Source organism: Protopterus annectens, chromosome 7.part1 (genome assembly GCF_019279795.1).
Source record: "Protopterus annectens isolate FY-2018-M chromosome 7.part1, PAN1.0, whole genome shotgun sequence".
NCBI lineage: Eukaryota > Metazoa > Chordata > Ceratodontiformes > Protopteridae > Protopterus > Protopterus annectens.
Window position 1 is genome coordinate 462101792 of NC_056740.1, and position 17317 is coordinate 462119108.

At 42.1% G+C, this 17317-nt stretch overlaps 1 protein-coding gene across 5 annotated transcripts in view; it reads right to left on the bottom strand.

Moving 5' to 3' along the window:
* LOC122807829 (inter-alpha-trypsin inhibitor heavy chain H3-like) overlaps nt 1-17317 on the bottom strand; it is a 1807468-nt gene that overhangs the window by 1059310 nt on the left and 730841 nt on the right. The gene's annotated exons all lie outside the window — the stretch shown is intronic.

Below are 17317 nucleotides of genomic sequence, written 5' to 3' on the forward strand. Positions count from 1 at the left end.
TTTAATTCTGTTTGACATGTTATCTGACAATTTCAACTCAGGCATTTTTTTTGAGAAAGATCAGAGGTATAAATGACAAAAAGCTTTGGTACAACATTAAACTGACTTACTAGGGTTTACTTACTAGCATTTTTTATGACATATATATAATATTCTGTTAATTTTCAGCACACTTCATTAGATGTGATTGAAAATCTAAGTGGTTTTGTTAAATTTAGTCAAAATATATTTCATGCAATAAATTATAAAACTGTAAAACATTGCAAAATTTGCACAGAAATTGACATAAAAATTGGGGAAACTGTGGAAAAAGATTTCAAGTACATTCTATGGGTCCTGTTCAGGTGGTTGTCAGTAGAGAAGTGCTTTGACTATTTAAAGCAGATTCGTGAACATCAAAATACTACAGAAAAGAGCCATTCTGTAAAGGTGGAAGCAATGCACAGTGCTATAGAAAGTACTACAGTTCAACAGTAAAGCAAATCAAGTACCGATAAATTCAGTCAGGAAGCACATACCATAGATAAATAAACAAAAAGTTCATCTGGTGTCTGGATGGCACATTTTCACCTTCAAAACTGTTTACAATTTGCAACATGATAGAAATAGTTGTTTAAATGACATGCATTCTGGTTCCACACTCCCAAGCATTGAGCTGCTTGCAGATGAAAAATGTTATAGCAGAAACGCAAGCAACCTCCACCCCCCAACACAACCCAAATAACACATAGCCCACAAACTCAGTGTGCCACTCAACCACAGCCCATAAGGCACAACAACATACCAAACACACTAGTCATAGGTTCATAGATTAGTACTAGGCTAACTACCCTTGTGGGCCATTTCAAGCCTAGCCAATTACCCCATGTGAGAATCAAACCCTGTACCTTGTGTTTGTAAGGTAAACATTTTAACCATTATGCCATCCTCCCACCCAAGGTGACTCTATAGTCAGGCACACTGATGTTCCACTCATCAGGCTAAACAAGGAAAAAGTTACTGTCAGCTGCCTGTCAGGTGCCAGGATCCGCCACATAAACGCACGCACTCAGGTCACTCCACACCAAGTACAAATATGACTCTGTCATTGTACATGTTGGTGTGAATGACCTGAGATGTACCTCCCTGGACTACATGAAAAGAGACATGGAGGAGCTCTCCGATCTTGTAGCCCAGGCAGGTACGACCCTAGCCCTGAGTAGCATCCTGCGATCACCCAAAATGATACCACAGTACAAGGACAAAATGAGTGACTTCAACAATTGGCTAAGCTTCTGGTGTCATTCTAAGTGGATCCAGTATCTGTCTGCCTGGGATGACATGATCGACAGACCATGATGCTTTGCCAGAGATGGCCTGCACCTGTCGCCCTTTGGATTCCAGATACTGGCTAAGGCTCTTGCCACCCCTATAGTGCCTTTTTTAGGCAAGGTTCAAATGACAAAATCACCACCGTAACAGGTACAAGCAAGCAAAATCTGAGGGTAATGCTACTCAATGCTAGAAGTCTAAACCTCATGCACTCACTCGAGGCACTCCTTAAAATGGAGAACATTGACATCTGTGCAGTGACAGAGACCTGGTTCACACTAAAAGTGGAGACATGTCCATATTCATTAAGGATATCCACACCTCCAGGCTAGTTGCTCAGCATAATGTATCCAAGATTATCCAATTGCAATGAACTCTGGGCAAGACCGCAATCCAAATTGTTACTTGCTACAGACCCCCCACCATGCCCCAGGATTCCCAGTCCTCATTTCATGATACACTGGAAAATATTAGGGTACAATCCAACACCCTAATAATGGGCAGTTTCAACTACCCCACCATCAACTGGGGAAACTACTCATGTACCAACTCTTTTGCTCAACGTTTTCTGGAATTCATAAATTCCAATGCCTTGGATCAACTTAACCACACCCCCACCAGGGACAGCAATATCCTAGACCTGGTCATTACCAACATGGGCGACCAGTGTTCCACACCAGAGGTCAATTCCTCATTGGTCAGATCAGACCACAAGCTAATCACCATAGACATCCATATCCCACCCCACTCCCCATTAGGGAAACCATCATAAAAAATTTCTCCAAAGCCAACTACACGCTTCTTAAGACACAAGTGGAAAACTTCACGACACCCATGCAGATGGACAATAGAGATACGACTGCTGAATCCTACACAAATGCAGTTTATAAGCACTTACACGAGTGCATGGATTGTGCTATCCCTAACAGAACCAAGATGCTTTTCTCCAAATAAAGGAAGCCAGTCTGGTGGTCCCCTGCCATAAACAAACTCTACAACAGAAGAAAGAAACTGTTGTAAAAAAGAGTAAAATCTCATGATTGGAAAAACTCCCCTGGTCAGCCTCAGTAAGAAGCTGAAATCCCTCATAAAATCCTCCAAAGCTAGTTATGAAAACAAAATTGCCACTGATTCTAAAGACAACCACAAAGCATTCTATAGCTATGTCAAGAATCTCAATGGCAACACTCAAATCTGCTCTGAGTTACAGCACAATAGCACTCACTCGAGGAATATGCAGAACCAACGGATATTGCCAACATCCTGGCAGATAGGTTCAGTGCTGATTTTACCCCCCTCTCACCTCCTAAAGGGCCCATTTCTATACTGGAAGAATGCAAAATTCCTGGAATCATGGCTGTACAGGTAAAAAACACACTTTCCAAAGCCAAGAACACAGCATCCATGGTATCTGATAACATCCCAGGCTGTGTTCTACACAAACTACAGAATGAACTGGCACCCCAACTAAGTACCATGTTCAATCATAGCCTCGCCTCACGCTCTATGCCCACTGAATGACGCACAGTGATGATTATCCCACTCCACAAAGGGGGAGTCACCACGGACCCCAGGAACTACCTCCTCATTAGCCTGATGAGCCTGGTCTGCAAGGCCATGGAACATATCATCATGAAACTTATAAACAAAGACATTGGTAATCTCCAAACTCTGGTCCCCACCTAGTCCGGGCTTGTAAAAGGCAGATCATGTCTCTTAAACCTGATAGACTTCTCTGAAGCAGTCACCAAAGCCATAGATGAGGGTAAGGTGGTTCACACAGCCTATCTAGATCTCGCCAAGGCTTTCAACACCATCCCCAACTCTGGAATTATAGATAAACTCACTAAACTAGGTGTGAATCCCTATGTCACAAGATGGGTTGCCAACTGGCTAACTGACAGAACCCACACTGTGAAAGTAGCAGACTAAAAATCCAACTTCAGACCAGTGACAAGTGGAGAACCACAGGGTTCAGTCCTGGGTCTCCTCCTGTTTGGTATCTACTTCTATGAAGTACAGGCTAACACAGAAGGTCTTTGGCTAATGAAGTTCGCAGATGACTGCAAACTAGAAACCATAATCAAAACTGCTAACTATGTGGACATCCTACAAAAGGGCCTCACTGAGACAGATGCCTGGTGTCAAAGCCATGGCTTCAAGCTCACTGCCAAAAAGTACATTGTCATCCCCTTTGGTAAAAACTCTGTACCCATGAACTACCACATAGGCGGTAGTCGACTTAACACCGAAAGTGTGATAAGATACCTTGGGACACAGGTGGACAGCAATCTCTCCTTTGATAATCACAGCATCACATTCATCAGGAAATCCTTTTATGTGTCACACCTCATCACAAAAGGTTTCTCATCCAGGAAAAAAGAGGTCATTGTTCCCTTCTACTCGGCACTCATTAGACCCATTATTGAGTACAATGCCCCTTTTGGTATGTACCTCAGAAGACATCTACAACAGCTGGAAAGGCTGCAGAAATACTTCACAAAGAGGATTACAGGCCTCAAACAGATGCCCTACACAGACCGTTTCAAAGAACTCCAGCTTTACTATGTTGCATATCGCCTACTTAGAGGCGATCTCTGCCTAACATACAAAGCTATGTCAAACCCAGAGCTGCTGGATATGCTCCATTTAAAGAAATCCCAATCCCACCGAGCTACATGCTCTAGGGACCTCAACCTTGTCACTACAATAAACAGAACATGCTGGAGGGATAGATTCCTGTCCCAGAGACTTCCCATACTCTGGAACAAACTACCTATCTATATCAAACAAAGCTCTTCATTAGCACTCTTCAAGAAAAATCTTGATGATTGGATTGGAGATAGGAAATTCACCCCGGAGATTACCTCTGTGGCTCTGCTCGACAGGGGCACAGGAAAATAATTTTCTTGGGTGGCGAAAGCCAGGGTACCTTTTGGCTAGGTTTATTTAGGCCCTAGGGCCAATAGCCTAGTACCTACCTATGAACTTGTGAACCTATGATTGAACTCTATACTAACTTTCTATGCAGATTATAATCTGAAAAAAACAATGTACTGGTCTGCATTTTTAAATCAGCAAATATTAAAAAATATACAAGCTATTTGATGTCATACCTTCAAGAAGAAAGAAAAAAGAAAGAATGAAAAAATATGTTCTTCAACTAAGTGAAACCATGTAACTGGTTAAGTAGTCTGAATCGAGGATCCCTTGCAGCCATAATGTTAGACATACTGCAAAGGAGGACAGCGCACATGTGTAAAGATATAAAATCATAAAACATACTCTTACAGGCACTACACACACAAACAAATACATAAAACCAAAGCACTTCATCCCATCTAGAACAATCCTTCCAAACACAGTGCCAAACAGAAAACAGAAACAAGTAACACATTTATGTAAAGCACAGATACATAGTACCTAACTAAGAGGTATTTGCACAGCACAGATACATAGTACCTAACTAATAGGTATTTGCACAGCAAGGATACATAGTACCTAACTAAGAGGTGTTTGCACAGCACAGATACAAAGTACCTAACTAATAGGTATTTGCACAGCACAGATACATAGTACCTAACTAATAGGTGTTTGCACAGCACAGATACATAGCACCTAACTAATAGGTATTTGCAAAGCACAGATACATAGTATCTAACTAATAGGCGTTTGCACAGCACAGATACATAGTACCTAACTAATAGGTGTTTGCACAGCACAGATACATAGTACCTAACTAATAGGTGTCTGCACAGCACAGATACATAGTACATTAACTAATAGGTATTTGCACAGCAAAGATAGATAGTACCTAACTAATAGGTATTTGCAAAGCACAGATACATAGTACCTAACTAATAGGTGTTTGCACAGCACAGATACATAGTACCTAACTAATAGGTATTTGCACAGCAGAGATACATAGTACCTAACTAATAGGTATTTGCACAGCACAGATACATAGTACCTAACTAATAGGTATTTGCACAGCACAGATACATAGTACATAACTAATAGGTATTTGCACAACACAGATACATAGTACCTAACTAATAGGCGTTTGCACAGCACAGATACATAGTACCTAACTAATAGGTATTTACAAAGCACAGATACATAGTACCTAACTAATAGGCGTTTGCACAGCACAGATACATAGTACCTAACTAATAGGTGTTTGCACAGCACAGATACATAGTACCTAACTAATAGGCGTTTGCACAGCACAGATACATAGTACCTAACTAATAGGTGTTTGCACAGATACATAGTACCTAACTAATAGGTATTTGCACAGCACAGATACATAGTACCTAACTAAGAGGTGTTTGCACAGCACAGATACAAAGTACCTAACTAATAGGTATTTGCACAGCACAGATACATAGTACCTAATAGGTGTTTGCACAGCACAGATACATAGTACCTAACTAATAGGTGTTTGCACAGCACAGATACATAGTACCTAACTAATAGGTGTTTGCACAGCACAGATACATAGTACCTAACTAATAGGTGTTTGCACAGCACAGATACATAGTACCTAACTAATAGGTATTTGCACAGCACAGATACATAGTACTTAACTAATAGGTGTTTGCACAGCATAGATACATAGTACCTAACTAATAGGTGTTTGCACAGCACAGATACATAGTACCTAACTAATAGGTATTTGCACAGCACAGATACATAGTACCTAACTAATTGGTGTTTGCACAGCACAGATACATAGTACCTAACTAATAGGTGTTTGCACAGCACAGATACATAGTACTTAACTAATAGGTGTTTGCACAGCATAGATACATAGTACCTAACTAATAGGTGTTTGCACAGCACAGATACATAGTACCTAACTAATAAGTATTTGTACAGCACAGATACATAGTACCTAACTAATAGGTGTTTGCACAGCACAGATACATAGTACCTAACTAATAGGTGTTTGCACAGCACAGATACATAGTACCTAACTAATAGATGTTTGCACATAGTAGCTGTTTTGCTCTCTCTTTCCTAAGTGCCTCACCTGCTCCTTCTCATACCTTCTCATTCCTTAAACATTGTATCATTCCTTCTAATTCCTTAAACATTGTATCATTCCTTCTCATTCCTTAAACATTGTATCATTCCTTCTAATTCCTTAACCATTGTATCATTCCTTCTAATTCCTTAAACATTGTATCATTCCTTCTCATTCCTTAAACATTGTATCATTCCTCCTAATTCCTTAAACATTGTATCATTCCTTCTCATTCCTTAAACATTGTATCATTCCTTCTAATTCCTTAAACATTATATCATTCTTTCTCATTCCTTAAACATTGTATCATTCCTTCTCATTCCTTAAACAAAATTCCTATAAAAACAAAAAAACTGTAAGCCTGTTTCCTACCTTTCCTGTAACTAGTGTTCCAGATACAGATTTGCTGTATCCAGGACTGTTTGTAAGCTTCTGAGCCCCCCAAGCCTTTCTGTGTTGGAGGGAAGCCTTCTAGCTTATCAGTGGGAGTGATAAGCACTAGGTAACCTATCAACCACATAAGGAGTGGTTCTGGCCCAGAATTTGTAATTAATGGCCTTTTGGGCAATCTTCCATCTCTCTCAACTTTCTGATTTGAAATCCTGCATTTGCACTTGTTTCTGTCCTGTAACTCGTCTAGTGCAGATACAGATTCTTAGTTTTAGCACTTAAATTTGTGTATTCATACTCAGCACTTGTTCAGAACTTGTAAGCACTAAATAAGCTACTAATTACTATAGCACTCAATCTTCCTCATTACCTAAAGGAAAACAGTTTTTGTACTTACGTTTCTTACTGGCGTTGAGAAAAATGGCTCTTGTACTCACTTTCCTCACTTATCTAGAGGAAAATAGTTTTTTATTCAGGCATGCCTAAGTGTCAGCTCCCAGTGTTCTCCCCTGTCTATCTGATTAATCTGGGCATCTTGAGGCAATGTAGAAATTGCCTCATGTACACAGACAACCCTCTCCTCCTACCACCCAACACTACAACCTGTGAGAGATGCACTTATCTAGCCAAACTGAAGGTAAAGCTCTCACCAACCAAGACTGAACCTGACAGTCATGCGGAGAAGGTAAACATTTGCACCACACCACACTCATCATATAGTCTCACTACGTCTACACCACCAAAATCCACACATAAAAACTCAAAAACATTCTCAGAGGCTCTCAATAATAATCTGCCTAAGCAACAGAGACCTCCAAATCAGAAACACAAGCAACCTCCATCCCCCAACACAACCCAAATGACACGTAGCCCACAGATTCAGTGTGCCACTCAAACACAGCCAATAAGGCAAAACAACATACCCAACACACTTGTCATAGGTGACTCTATAGTCAGGCACACTGATGTCCCACTCACCAGGCTAAACAAGGAGAAGGTTACTGTCAGCTGCCTGTCGGGTGCCAGGATCCGCCACATAACCCACGCACTCAGGTCACTCCACAACAAGTACAAATATGACTCTGTCATTGTCCTTGTTGGTGTGAATGACCTGAGATGTACCTCCCTGGACTACATGAAAAGAGACATGGAAGAGCTCTGCAATCTTGTAGCCCAGGCAGGTATGACCCTAGCCCTGAGTAGCATTCTGCCATCACCCAGAATGATACCACAGTACAAGGACAAAATGATTGATTTCAACAATTGGCTAAGCTTCTGGTGTCATTCAAAGGAGATCCAGTATCTGTCTGCTTGGGATGACATGGTCGACAGACCACAATGCTTTGCCACAGATGGCCTGCACCTGTCGACCCTAGGATTCTGGATACTGGCTAAGGCTCTTGCTGCCCCTATAGTGCCTTTTTTAGGCAGGGTTCAAGTAACAAATTCACCACCATAACAGGAACAGGCAAGCAAAAACTGAGGGTAATGCTACTCAATGCTAGAAGTCTAAATTTCAAAATGCACTCACTCAAGGCACTCCTTAAAATGGAGAACATCGATATCTGTGCAGTGACTGAGACCTGGTTCAAGGCTCCAGAAAGCACCCCTGCACTACCAGGCTATAACACATACCACACTTTTCGGCCATCTAACCTGGACCGAAACACCAAAGGTGGGGGTGTGTCCATATTCATTAATGATATCCACACCTCCAGGCTAGTTGCTCAGCATAATGCATCCGAGGTTATCCAAGTGCAACTAACTCTTGGCAAAACTGCAATCCAAATTGTAGCTTGCTACAGATCCCCCAACATGCCCCAGGATTCCCACTCCTCTTTTCTTGATGTACTAGAAAATATTAGGGTTCAACCAAACACCCTAATAATGGGCGACTTTAACTACCCCACCATTAACTGGGAAAACTACTCATGTACTAACTCCTTAGCGCAATGCTTTCTGGAATTCATAAACTCCAATGCCCTGGATCAAGTTATCCACACCCCCACCAGGTACAACAATATCCTAGACCTAGTCATTACCAACATGAGTGACCGGTGTTCCACACCTGAAGTCAACACCTCGTTGGTCCGATCTGACCATAAGCTAATCACCCTTGATATCCACATCCCACCCCCACCCCCATTAAGGAAACCACAGTAAGAAATTTCTCCAAAGCCAACTTCATGCTTCTTAAGACAGAAGTGGTGAACTTCATGACACCCATGCAGATGGACAATACAGTTACAACTGCTGAATCCTACACAAATGCACTCTATAAGCACCTACATGAGTGCATGGTTCATGCTATCCCAAACAGAACCAAGACGCTATCCTCCAAAAAAAGGAAGCCAATCTGGTGGTCCCCTGCCATAAACAAACTGTACAACAGAAGGAAGAAAGTGTTGCAAAAGAGAGTAAAATCCCATGAGTGGAGGAGCTCCCTGGTCAGCCTCAGTAAGAAGATGAGATCCCTTATAAGATCCTCCAAAGCTAGCTACGAAAATAAAATTGCCACTAATTCCAAGGACAACCACAAAGCATTATATAGCTATGTCAAGAATCTCAATGACAACACCCAGATCTGCTCTGAGTTACATCACAAGGCATGAGAATTACAGAACCAACTGATATTGCCAACATCCTGGCAGATAGGTTCAGTGCTAACTTTATCCCCCCGTCACCCCCTAAAGGGCCCATATCTATACAGGAAGAATGCAGAGTCCCTGTAATCACAACTTTGCAGGTGAAAGCTGCACTCTCTAAAGCCAAAAACACAGCATCCATGGGACCGGACAACATCCTAGGCTGCGTTTTACACGAACATCAGAATGAACTGGCCCCCCACTTAAGCACCATGTTCAATAATAGCCTCACATCAGGCTTTGTGCCCACTGAATGGTGCACAGCAACAGTTATCCCACTCCACAAAGGGGGAGCCACCACTGATCCCAAGAACTATAGACCTATTAGCCTGACGAGCCTGGTCTGCAAAGCCATGGTACGTATCATCATGGAACTCATAACTAAACAAAGACATTGGTAACCTCCAAACTCTGGATCCCACCCAGTTCGGGTTTGTGAAAGGCAGATCATGCCTCCTGAACCTGATTGACTTCTTTGAGGCAGTCACCAAAGCCGTATATGAGGATAAAGTGGTTCACACAGCCTATCTTGACCTCGCCAAGGCTTTTGACACCATCCCCCATTCTGGAATTATAGCTAAACTCAATAAACTAGGCATAAGTCCCTACGTCACAAGATGGGTTGCCAACTGGCTCACTGACAGAACCCACACTGTAAAAGTTGCAGACTCTAAATCTGACCTCAAGCCAGTGACAAGTGGAGTACCACTGGACCGCTCCTGTTTGGTATCTACTTCTCTGAAGTACAGGCTAACACAGAAGGCTTCTGGCTAACGAAGTTCACAGATGACTGCAAACTAGGAGCCATAGTCAAGTCCCCAAATGATGTGAACATCCTACAGAAGGGCCTCTCTGAGACAGATGCCTGGTGTCAGAGCCATGGCCTCAAGCTCAATGCCAAAAAGTGCAGTGTCATCCCCTTTGGTAAAAACTCTGTACCCATGAACTACCACATAGGCAGCAATCTACTTAACACTGAATGCATGATAAGAGATCTTGGGACCCAGGTGGACAGTAGTCTCTCCTTTGATAGTCACATCACCACAGTAGTCAGGAAGTCCTTCTACGTGGCACACCTCATCATAAAAGGGTTCTCATCCAGGAAAAAAGAGGTCATTGTTCCCCTCTACTCATCACTCATTAGACCCACTATAGAGTACAACGCCCCTTTTGGAATGTACCTCACAAGACATCTGCAGCAGCTGGAAAGGCCACAGAAGTACCTCACAAAGTGGATTACTGGACTCAAACAAATGCCCAAAACTGACCGCCTCAAAAAACTCCAGCTTTACTCCGTAGCATATCGCCTACTCAGAGGTGATCTCTGCCTGCAAACAAAAAAACAGAACCAGCAAAACATGGATCCTGAAAATACAACTTTTATTGTGACAGGTTAAAAAACCTCCACATATATTGAACTTTTGGATCTCTGCCTAACATATAAAGCTATGTCAAACCCAGAGCTGTTGGACATGCTACACCTAAAGAAATCCCAATCCCTTCGAGCTACATGCTCTAGAGACCTAAACCTTGTCACCACAATAAACAGGACATGCTGGAGGGATAGATTCCTATCCCAGAGACTTCCCATACTCTGGAACAGGCTACCTATCAATGTCAAGCAAAGTTCTTCATTAGCACTCTTCAAGAAAAATCTTGATGAGTGGATGGGAAATAGGAAATACACCCCGGGATCACTTCTGTATCTCTGCTTGACAGTGGCACAGGAAAATAACTTTCTTGGGTGGCATAAGACAGGGAACCTTGTTGGCTAGGCTTGCGTAGGCCCTTGGGCCGATAGCCTAGTACCTACCTATGAACCTATGAACATTGTATCATTCCTTCTTATTCCTTAAACATTGTATCTGTACACCTGTTAGCTGGCATATACAACTGATAATTTCAGAAGTAAATGTAACAACTTGTTTCACTCTCTATACTCCACATCATAACTAAAAATTTGTAAATGTCACTGTTAGCTTGGGGTAAATTGTTTTGTATTGTATTGTACAATGTACATTATTTGTCACTATATTATTTTCTTGAAGCTTATCATTTATGCAACTGTCTGTATCATTATCAGACTGAGGTAATGGCTGAAAGGGAGCTGACTGGCCAGCTCAGCTACATACCTGTTTATCAAATGATATAAATAAACACAAACTACATTCAAAACACGTCAAACTTACATCATAAACTGCATACATACGTACATAAAAACACCAGCTCACACATGCACAGCACTGTATAACTAAAAGTAAATCAGACTACTCACTATATTATAAGCCTAGCACTTGTTCTCAATACTTCTCTACTAAGTAAGCACTCTCGTACTAAGTAAAGCACTACATCTACTTACCACCCCTGTGAATACCCACTTCCCTTAAAGGTATACCACTCCCTTATACTGTTCTCGCATGTCGAGTGGTAGATTACTGGCGTCGTCTCCAGTTCAGATGGTCAATCTGGATATCTTGAGACAATGCTACAATTGTCTCATGTACACAGACAACCCTCTCCTGCTCCCAACAAACACAAATACATGTGAGAGATGCAACTATATAGCCAAACTGGAGGCTGAACTCTCTCAACTCAGGGCTGGCATGACCAGACAGGAGGAGATGGCAACCACACACACAACAATCCCAGTCCCACATAGACCTACCACAACTGCAAACCAAACACATAAAAACACAAAGACATACTCGGAGGCTCTAACAAAAAACTTACCAAAACAACAGAGGCTCCCAAAGCAGACACCCAAAAATCCACCACCTCAAAACAAAACACATGCAACACATACTTCAATAAATCAGTATGTCAACCAATCACAGCCCTTAAGGCCAAACACCTTGCATGATACACTAGTAATAGGTGACTCTATAGTCAGACACACTGATGTCATGCTGACCAGGCTGAACAAGGAGAAGGTGACTGTGAGCTGTCTATCGGGAGCTAGGATCCGCCACATAACACACGCACTCAAGTCACTCCAAATAAAGTACAAATATGACTCCGTCATTGTCCATGCTGGTGTGAATGACCTGAGACGTACTTCCCTGGACTACATGAAAAGAGACATAGAGGAGCTCTCCGATTATGTAGCCCAGGCTGGTATGACCCTGACCATGAGCAGCATCTTGCCCTCACCAAGAATGATACCACAATACAAAGACAAGATGATCAGCTTTAACAATTGGCTCAAGTACTGGTGTCATTCTAAGGGGATCCAATGTCTGTCTGCCTGGGATGACATGTTGGACAAGCCACGCTGCTTTGCAAAGGATGGCTTACACCTGTCACCACTGGGCTTCCGGATATTGGCTAAGGCTCTTGCCACCCCCATAGTGCCTTTTTTAGGCAAGGCTCAAAAGACAAACCCCTCTCCTTAGAAAATAATAATGGAAAAAAACTAAGGGTAATGCTGCTCAACACCAGAAGTCTAAATCTCAAGATGCAGGCACTTGATGCACTCCTCAGCATGGAGAACATCGACGTCTGTGCAGTAACTGAAACCTGGTTCAAGGCTCCTGAGAGCACCCCAGCACTACCAGGCTATACCTCGTATCATGCATTTCGGCCCCAAAACCCGGGCCGAACCACAAAGGGAGGGGGAGTGTCCATATTCATCAAGGACACCCACACCTCCAGGTTAGTAGCAACACATGAAGCATCAGAGACCATACAGGTGCAACTAACCATAGGCAAAACTGCTATACAACTGGTAGCATGTTACAGACCACCCTCCCAATCTCAAGAACTCCACTCAGCCTTCCTGAAGACATTGGAGGATATGAATGTATCACAAAATACCATCATACTGGGAGACTTCAACTACCCAAACATAGATTGGGTACATTATTCTAGCCCTAATACCCTAGCCCAAAGGTTCCTGGAATTCATAAATTCAAATGCACTGGAACAATTAGTCACCTCTCCCACTAGGGGAGATAATATACTAGACCTGATCATCACAAACATGGGGACAAAATGCTCCACACGAAGTATACCCTCACTAGTGAGATCTGACCACAGACTAATCACCCTGGATATACATATCCCACTTCCACCCCAGCACAAAAGACCACAGTGAAAAACTTCTCAAAAGCAGACTTCACTCTTCTTAAGACTGAGATGGTATCCTTTAAGTCCACTGTGCCAGTGGATACCACATCCCACGATGCCGAATCCTTCACAAATGCTTTCTATGGGCATCTCCAAGAATGCATGGATCATGCAATCCCAAACAAATCCAAGTCCCTCTCCACCAAAGGTAAGCGTCCTGTCTGGTGGACCTCAGCCATAAACAAACTGTATAACAAAAGAAGGAAGCTACTGCACGTCAGAGCAAAATCCCACGAAGGGAAGACATCTCTGATCAACATTAGCAGAAAACTACGTTCTCTCATAAAAACATCCAAGGCCAACTTTGAGAGAAAAATCGCTAAGGACACTAAAGATAACCACAAAGCCTTCTTCAGCTATGTTAGAAACCTGGGCGGAAACCCTCAGATATGCTCAGAGTTGGTTCACAACAATAAAAAATACACTGAACCCACAGATATTGCCAACATTCTGGCTGACAGGTTCAGTGCAAATTTCTCCCCTCCTTCACTCCCAAAAGAAGAAATACTTATCCCAGCTGAATGTAATCTCCCTGTCATCTCAGATGTCCAAGTGAGAGCCACCCTAAACAAAGCAAAAAACACTGCATCAATGGGACCTGATGGTATCCCGGGTTGTGTGTTATGTGAACTCCAAGAGGAGCTAAACCCACACATAAAAATGCTATTTAACCTTAGCCTTACTTCGGGATATGTACCTGAACACTGGCGTACAGCAACAGTGGTCCCACTCCACAAGGGGGGGTGCCTCTACAGACCCTGGAAACTACCGCCCCATAAGCTTAACCAGCCTGGTCTGCAAAGCTATGGAAAGAATCATTATGGAACTCATAAACAGAGACATAGGGGACCTACAGACACTTGACCCCACCCAGTTCGGCTTTGTAAAGGGCAGATCCTGCCTTTTAAACCTGGTTGACTTTTTCAAAACAGTCACTAGAGCCATTGACGAGGGCAAAGCAGTCCATACTGCATACCTGGACTTGGCTAAGGCCTTCGACACAATACCCCACTCAGGCATCATAGATAAGCTCAACAGCTTAAATGTAAACCCTTATGTCACTAGATGGGTCGCAAACTGGCTAAAGGACAGAACACATAAAGTAAAAATCGCTGGAGCAATGTCAGACTCAAAGCCAGTCACAAGTGGTGTCCCACAGGGATCTGTCCTGGGACCCCTCTTGTTCGGCATTTATTTCTCAGATGTTAAAGCAAACATGGAAGGGCTGTGGCTGACAAAGTTCGCAGATGACTGCAAACTAGGCGCCATAGTTGATACACCAGCAGACACACACATCCTACAAAAAGGCCTCACAGAAACGGACAACTGGTGCCGAAGTCACGGCCTTAAACTAAATGCCAAAAAATGTATAGTCATCCCCTTTGGGAAAAACAAAGTACCCACAAATTATCACATAGACAGCAACCCACTGAGTACTGAAAAAGTAATCAGAGACCTAGGGGCCCAAGTCGACAGCGACCTCTCATTTGATACCCACGTTGCCAAAGTGGTTAGAAAAACATTCTACCTTGCACATCTCATCATGAAGGGATTCACATCCAGATCCAAGGATGTCATTGTACCTCTATATTCCTCCCTCATCAGACCCATGATTGAGTACAATGCCCCATTTGGTATGTACCTCACCCGGCATTTGCAACAGCTGGAGAGACCACAAAAGTACCTCACCAAGAGGATCAAGGGTCTCCAACATATGTCTTATTCTGCCAGATAAAAGAAACTTCAGCTCTATTCAGTATCATACCACCTGCTCAGAGGTGATCTCTGCCTGACCTACAAGGCCATGTCCAATCAGGATCTGATGGACATGCTCCACCTCAAAAAATCCAAGTCCATCAGGACCACGAGAGCTAAAGACTTAAACCTCGGCACAAGTATGAATAGGACATGCTGGAGGGATAGATTCATAACCCAGAGGCTTCCCATGGTTTGGAACAAGATCCCAGTTTGTATTAGGCAGAGCCCCTCACTGACTCTCTTCAAGAGAAATCTTGATGAGTGGATGGGAGATCGTAAGTTTACCCCAGGGGTCACATCTGTGTCACTGCTAGACAGGGGCACAGTAAACTAATTCTATTATATAAGGGGACCTTCATTGTATCACTACTAGACACAGTATTCTAAATTTATTCTGTACATTTTTGTACCATTTCATGGGGTGGCAAATGCCACATCACTATGGCTAGGCTTACAAATGTCCCAGGGCAGATAGCCTAGTACTATACTATGAAACTATGAAACTATGAAACTAAACATACATAATACTATCATAAATAAATCCTATTCAAATGCCTTGTAAAAAAAAAAAAAGAATTCCCACACTCCATTCCAAGCACATACATTCAGCACACTTAATCAGTCCCCAATGAAATCAAGAAATAATTAAACAATGGAGAAATTAAAAAAAAATAAAACAATAACAGCAACAAACCAGTTAGGAAATGGCATTGTTATCAAGGCGTCTGAGCTGAATGGTGGCATATCCACAGGGGTTCATCCCAAACAGATTTTAAAAGTGACTAAAGTATTTAACATAAGTAACCAGTGACTTAGAGGCTACAGAAAAGAGTCTAATGGCTTCATCTTGTATGAATGCCATTGAATGCCATTCCTACTGCAAGTAAGCACTACAGAGGAAAACAACGGATGCATTCCTTTATGAATGTAGCTTAGCATGAAAACTGGCAGATGTGAAGGATGAATTCATGGATGAGAGTGAAGAGTGGAGCCTCACAGACTGAAAGAGTTTAAGATCATTATTGAAAAAAGTTTAAGAACATAGATACCAGCTTAGACAGGCATGAAGGAGATGTTAACACTTGAAGGAAGCCTTGAAAGTGTTCAACAAAAATGAACAGATATCATGGGGTGCCAAAGAAGATTTAATTTTTGAATAGTGTAGTGTGAATAGAATAGATAAAGCCCAGACATGATTGAATTCATTGAATGATGGGTAATGGATTTAAGCAGAAATCAAGAATATTTAAATTTTCAAACTGACAGAACAGGTAAGATAAACAGAGTGCATGCCAAAGTGTGAGATATAACCATGAAGTACCAAACTGTGTCATATAACCATTAAGTACCAAAGTGTGTCATATAACCATGAAGTGCCAAACTGTGTCATATAACCACCAAGTACCAAAGTGTGTCATATAACCATGAAGTACCAAACTGTGTCATATAACCGTCAAGAACCAAAGTGTGTCATATAACCATGAAGTACCAAACTGTGTCATATAACCGCTAAGTACCAAAGTGTGTCATATAACCATGAAGTACCAAAGTGTGTCATACAACCATAAAGTGCCAAACTGTGTCATATAACCGTTAAGTACCAAAGTGTGTCATATAACCATGAAGTGCCAAACTGTGTCATATAACCATCAAGAACCAGTGTGTCATATAACCATGAAGTGCCAAACTGTGTCATATAACCGTTAAGTACCAAAGTGTGTCATATAATCATGAAGTGCCAAACTGTGTCATATAACCACCAAGTACCAAAGTGTGTCATATAACCATGAAGTGCCAAACTGTGTCATATAACCATCAAGAACCAAAGTGTGTCAAATAACCATGAAGTGCCAACGTGTGTCATATAACCATGAAGTGTCAAAGTGTGTCATATAACCACCAAGTACCAAAGTGTGTCATATAACCATGAAGTGCCAAACTGTGTCATATAACCGTTAAGTACCAAAGTGTGTCATATAACCATGAAGTGCCAAACTGTGTCATATAACCACCAAGTACCAAAGTGTGTCATATAACCATGAAGTGCCAAATGTGTCAT